Here is a 6956-nt window from a genome sequence, read left to right as displayed (position 1 = left end):
AGATTTAATGGCTGATAATTTCCCAAATAGATGAGAAACCATCAAAATCCAAGAAGTTCAATGAATTCCAAGTTGGAAAAGCACAAAGATACATAACTAGACACATGATAGTCAACATTTTGAAAGACATGGACAAAAAATAATCTTAAAGTAGTAAGAATAAATAACTTATCACATACAAAGAAATTTCATTAAGATTAGCAGAAATACTGCAAGGAGGAAGACAATACAACAGGGGTGAGCATGAAAATTAAGAAAGCTTAAACTATATTTGGGAGAAAAAAAGAGATTATACACAAACAAAACCAGAAATGAAATTTAAGAATTCATTACTGGTCCTACAGAAATTAAAATAATTGCAAAAAATACTATGAACAACTTTACATAATAAAAAATTATAATTTTTATGAAATAATATTCCTAGAAGACACAAATTTCCAAAGGTGACTCAGGAAAGAACATAAAATGTGAATAAATTACAACAAATAAACACATTGAAACAATAGCTAAAACTCTTCCTATAAAGAGAAGTCCAGAACTGGATAGTGTTACTGGTGATATCTTACATCTTAATTTGTTGGAGGACATATGAGTGTTCACTTTGATGTTTTTAACTCATACTGTATTGTGTGCTTCTTATATATGTTTTTAACAGTTCACACACATATTCAATGTATCAATGCAAGTCAATAATTATTCCTTTATGTGATGAAAAATTATTTGATATATTTTTAACTTATTTCTGTTTTACATATTCCAGAATGAATAGAAATACACAATACTTAAATCTATCAATTTTCCAATTACTTTATAAATTCAATAAAAACCCAGCGAGAATATTCATGTATAAAAAAACATTAGCAAACTATATGTGTATGTGTGTGTGTGTGTATACAACTTCAATAAAAGATAAAATATAAACAAACAGGGAGAAGAGGTCAAATGATATGAAAAGCAACTTCCATGTAGAAAGAAAATCAGTATGGCTCAAATGAAAATAAAGATTTGCAGCCTCACTAGTAATTTTAAAAATATAAGAAACACAATATTAGATACAATTATCATCACCTATCTCATGTACAGTAAAATTTAACCCCTTATGAAATCTTGGTCTTAGATCTGGATTTGAAAAACCTCCCAGTTGTTTGAAGCCCCCAGAAATACCAAGGCTATTCCTGGTATTCTTCTTTAACTTTGCCAGACTTGCTGGAGCTTTCCTTAATTTTTGAAAACCACTACACTGGTTTCTAGTTTTTATCAGGGTTTAACTTAATATAACACTTTATTAGTATGTTATTTTATTCATTGAATGACTATTTTTATGAAGGACAGAATAAGTGATCCTGATTACCATATTTTGTAAGGAAATCCAATCTTTTAAAAAAGATTTTATTTATTTATTCATTAGAGACATAAAGATGCAGAGACACAGGCAGAGGGAGAAGTAGCCTTCTCACAGGGAGCCCATGGGGGTCTTGATCCCTAGACTCCAGGTTCAAGCCCTGAGCCAAAGGCAGACACTCAACTGCTGAGCTACCCAGGCATCCTGAAGATCCAACCAGGCATCCTGAAGATCCAATGTTTTATCTACTATTTTTTAAAATATTTTTATTCATTTATTCATGAGAGACACAGAGAGAAAGGCAGAGACACAGGCAGAAAGAGAAGCAGGCTCTATGTAGATCCACGCAGACAGCCTGACGTGGGACCTGATCCCTGGTCCCTAGTATCACACCTCAGGCCAAAGGCAGCGCTAAACTGCTGAGCCACCTGGGCAGCCCAGTTTTCTCTATTATTTTTGCATAAGTTCACTCAAATCAAAGACTGGGTGTGTCATAGAAAGCAAGGACTGAAAGGGCATTCTTAAGGACTTATATGAAGGTTTCTTGCCTTCAATGAGTTAACTATATGGTCACCAGAAGATAAGACTGACAAATGTAAGAATAGCATGTAGTTTTGATTTGTATTTCCCTGATGCTGAGTACATTATTGAGCAAGATGTGGTGTATATATATACAATGGACTGTTACTCGACTATCAAAAAGAGTGAAATCTTACCATTTTCAATGACATGGATGAAACTAGTGAAATAAGTCAGAGAAAGACAAATACAATATGACTTCAGTCATATGTGGAATTTAAGAACCAAAACAGGTGAACCTAGAAGAAGGGAAGCAAAAATAAGATAAAAACAGAGGGAGACAGACCATAGCGGGCTCTCAACTATAGGAAACAAACAAGGTTGCTGGAGGGGAAGTGGGTAGGGGCATATGGTAACTGGGTGATAGACATTAAGGAGAGTACTTGATGGAATGAGTACTGGGTGTTATATGTAACTAATGAATCACTAAATTCTACATCTGAAACTAATAATATACTATATGTAAATTAAATTGAATTTAAATTTTAAAAATTTAAAAAGCCTATAGAAATTTATAAGAAAAAGTACCTAATTTCAAAGGAATTCTGAAGATACTTTTTTCACAGTATTTGAAACTACTAAAGAGAGACATTTTGAGGTTCCAGGAATTAAAGAAAGTTTTAATACAACATCTAAACACTGTAAATTTTCAGGCAGCCCCGGTGGCACAGCAGTTTGGTGCCGCCTGCAGCCTGGGGTGTGATCCTGGAGACCCAGGATCCAGTCCCAGGTCAGGCTCCCTGCGTGGAACCTGCTTTTCCCTTTGCCTGTGTCTCTGCCTCTCTCTCTCTCTCTCTCTCTCTCTCTCTGAATAAATAAAATATTTAAAAATTTAAAAAAATAAACACTAAATTTTCATGAAAAAAAAACAATTCTAGAAGAGCAAAAATTTTGACTTTCTGCAATATGCTAGCAACAATCTATTGAAAAAAACTATAAAATACCATTTACATAGGAATATGCACTAAAAATAGTGCATACTTAGGAATGAATATCATTGTTATGTAACTATGAATTTATTTCACTGGTCAATGAACAGTGCAATTTAGATCAGAAATTATTTTCATATTCATATTTACCCTTCATATTCTGCATTCTCTCTTTTGCATGACTTTCTCATTTCATTTCGTTTTATGATCATAATGGTGAATATTATGATAAATGGCAGAGCAATGTAGAAACTCAGAATAAGCCAGTTATTCTGCTGTGCATTGTAGTCTTCTTTAATAAAAATTATATCTATAAATTAAACATAGACATCAGTGGATATCTCACTAAATATTTAAATAAACATATTTCTTTCAATTTAAAATTATATATATATACAATATTTATATAAATAATTGAAATCTTAATACATTGCAAATTCTTACAGAGGAAAATAAAAGAACATTTAAGGTCATAATCCTAGGCAACAACAGCACTGTCGTCACATTTCTTATTTTTTATGCATATTTGTTTAATTATTATGGTAACTGTACACATGTTTGAGCACTGCTTACTATATTCAGTATATTTATGATATCAATGTTTGTTAAAAGTCACAAATTAATAGGATTTAATTTAAACATTTAGAAAAGAATATTCTGTGAAAACCCCCTTCCCCTACCCGTGCTAAGTTACAGTTTCTCTTCTTGAAAAAAATCATATTTAGGGATCCCTGGGTGGCGGAGCGGTTTGGGGCCTGCCTTTGGCCCAGGGCGCGATCCTGGAGACCCGGGATCGAATCCCACATCAGGCTCCCGGTGCATGGAGCCTGCTTCTCCCTCCGCCTGTGTCTCTGCCTCTCTCTCTCTCTCTGTGACTATCATAAATAAATAAAAAATTAAAAAAAAATTTTTAAGAAAATCATATTTAAATGGATTGTGTTTTGTGCATCTAAATAAAATCCATATGTATACTTTATTTGTATCTATATCTGTATACTTATATATAACGTGTGTGTTTTTCCATCTTATTGACATTCTATAACATATGCCCTTCTGTTCATTCTTTTTTTCTAATTTTTTTAAGTTTAAAAATATAATTCTAGTATACTTAGCATACAGTGTTATATTCATTTCAGATTACAATTGAGTGATTCAACAATTCCATTTATTACGCAGTGCTCATCAAGATACATGTACTCTTAATCCTTTTATCTGTTTCACTCATGCCTCAGGCCACCTCTATGAGTATTAGGGGTTTTCAACCCCCTAGATTTATTCTATTCACATTATATTTTATTATTTTAATTTAATTGTATCTAATTTAATTATATCTAATTGTATTTTAATTTCAATTCCAGTATAGTTGACATACAGTGTAGATGAAAATTCATAAAGATATATACCTGAAACTAATATTACACTGCATGTTAACTAACTGGAATTCAAGTGAAAACTTGAAAAAGAAAAAAAAAACAGTTATGCTATATTTGTGAGTGTGTGTGTATTTATTTATATGCAATGGAGTATTATCCAGCCATAAAAAAGAATAAAGTCTTGCCATTCACAACATGGATGGAGGGAGAGACTATCATGTTAAATGAATTAAGTCAGAGAAAAACAAGTATATTGTTATTTCTTGCACTTAAAAATTAAAGCATTATGAGAATCACAAAGTGCATAATATATAAATGTATTATCAATGAAATGGAAAAATTTCTTATTTGAAATCCAGATTTCATTTTTTAAAAGTTTTTATTTATTTATGATAGTCACACACACAGAGAGAGAGGCAGAGACACAGGCAGAGGGAGAAGCAGGCTCCATGCACCAGGAGCCCGACATGGGATTCAATCCCCGGTCTCCAGGACCACACCCTGGGCCAAAGGCAGGCACTAAACCACTGCGCCACCCAGCGATCCCTGAAATCCACATTTCAAAACAGATCCTGCCAGGGCAGCCCCGGTGGCTCAGCGGTTTAGCGTCTGCCTTCGGCCCAGGGTGGGATCGGGTCCCACGTCAGGCTCCCTGCATGGAGCCTGCTTTTCCTCTGCCTGTGTCTCTGCCTTTCTCTCTCTCTCGGTGTCTCTCTCATGAATAAGTAAATAAAATCTTAAAAAAAAAAAAACACAAAAACAGATCCTGCCAGAATCCAAGAGAATCCTCAGGACATTTTTAATCATCATTTCTTTCCAAAGTTTGCAAATATCTTATATTATTGTTTGTTTAGCTAGTTTTTTGCTGAAGTATTACATGTAAACAGAATTGAATGTATGCCATAATTGTACAGCTCAAAGGATTTTCTAAATTAAACACATCCATGTAACCAATATCAAATCCAGGAAGCATATTAGCAGTACCTCAGAACTCCCAGTCTGATTTCTTCCCATCATTATCCTTCCCAAAGATACTTACTATTTTGGTCTCTAAGAGCATGAATCAATATTTTACAGATTTTAAGCTTAATGTAAATAGAATGATATTGTATATACATATTTGTCTGGTTTTTTTTCTTGCTCATTATTACCTATTTTGGAATTCACCCACATTGTTGTTTATAATTGTAAAATGTTCATTCACCCCACTGTATGTTATATATTTGCATAGAAATGGCAGCCATTAATGCATTCTGTTCCTTATGGGTATTTAAGTAATTTGCAATGATGAGTATTATGAATAGTGCTGCTATGAATATTCTACTACATGTCCTTTAATCAACTTATATACACATAGCTCTCAATAGATATATGTGATTAGAGTAGCAGTCTTTATTCATAGCATATGCATATAGTAAACATTAGTAAATTTTCAAAAGATTTTCCTAAATTGTTGTAACAATTATATTCCCATTAACAGAGGATGGGAGTCTTGGATATTTCATATATACAGTACTTCCTTTTTTTAAAGTATACTTATTCTTTATATACAATAAAATACAAACATTTTAATTGTACATATGGATAAGATTTGATAAAATATATGCCCCAATTAGGCAAACACTTTAAAGATTGTTTTGTTTGACCTCTGTGGCTTTTCTCCATTTAGTGTAAAATTCTTATAATTTTTTATTTGTTAAGTAAATAAGATAGATTTAACTAGTGCCTGAGACTTGACAACGAAATAGTGTGAATATCCTCATTTACCATTTAAATTTTTTACTTTAACATCTTGGAGGTATTTCTGACATATAATAAATACATACATTTAAAATTTATTTGATAAGTTTATTACACCCATGAAATCATCACTTTAATCAGAATAATGAATATATCCACCATATGCAAAAATTTCCTCTTGCACCTTTATAAACTCATCATGCTAGCACTCCTCCACATGGGCAGCCACTGCTCTATCTCATTTTCTACAATTTAATATTAAACAGTATTCTTTTTAATCTTGATTTTTTTCACATAAGGTAATGCTGAAATTCATCCACATTGGTACATATGACTATATAGCTCATTCCAGTTTATTGTTCAATAGTAATGTATTTGAATATACAACACTTTGTATATAAGTCACCTGTTGATTTACATTTGGGTTATTTCAGATTTTATATATTACAAATAAAGCTGTTATAAATATTTATATACAAAGTTTTGTATTGGCATAAGGATTCTATGTCTTCAGTAAATAATGAAATGACTGGATTATATGATAGATGAATGTTTATCTTCTTAAGAAACTGTGAAACTGTGCAATTTTACATTACAACAGTAGTCATGTATGTATGTATTGGTTTACATTTAACCAATTTCTAATAGAGAGGTAATTATATTTAATTTTGATTTAATTTTCCCAATGATAAATGATGCTGGGCAATTGTACATGAGCTTATTTGTCATCTATCTATCTTCTTTGATGAAGTTTCCATTAAAGTATTTTGTTCACTTTTTGTAAGGTTGTTTGCTTTTTGTTTCAAGGATTCTTTATATATCCTTAATATAATTTTTTTGTATATTCTAAATACAAACACTTTATCAGTGCAGCTGAAGAGAGTTCCTCCAACTGTGCATCTGGATGTCTCTTAGCCAAAGGCCCATCACTAGCCTCTGCTGAAGCATGCACAACTGGAGATGGAGTGTAAAGCCATGAAAGCAAACACACCC

Source organism: Vulpes vulpes, chromosome 7 (genome assembly GCF_048418805.1).
Source record: "Vulpes vulpes isolate BD-2025 chromosome 7, VulVul3, whole genome shotgun sequence".
Lineage (NCBI taxonomy): Eukaryota > Metazoa > Chordata > Mammalia > Carnivora > Canidae > Vulpes > Vulpes vulpes.
The sequence above is the reverse complement of the archived record's forward strand: the minus strand, read 5'-3'. Positions refer to the sequence as shown.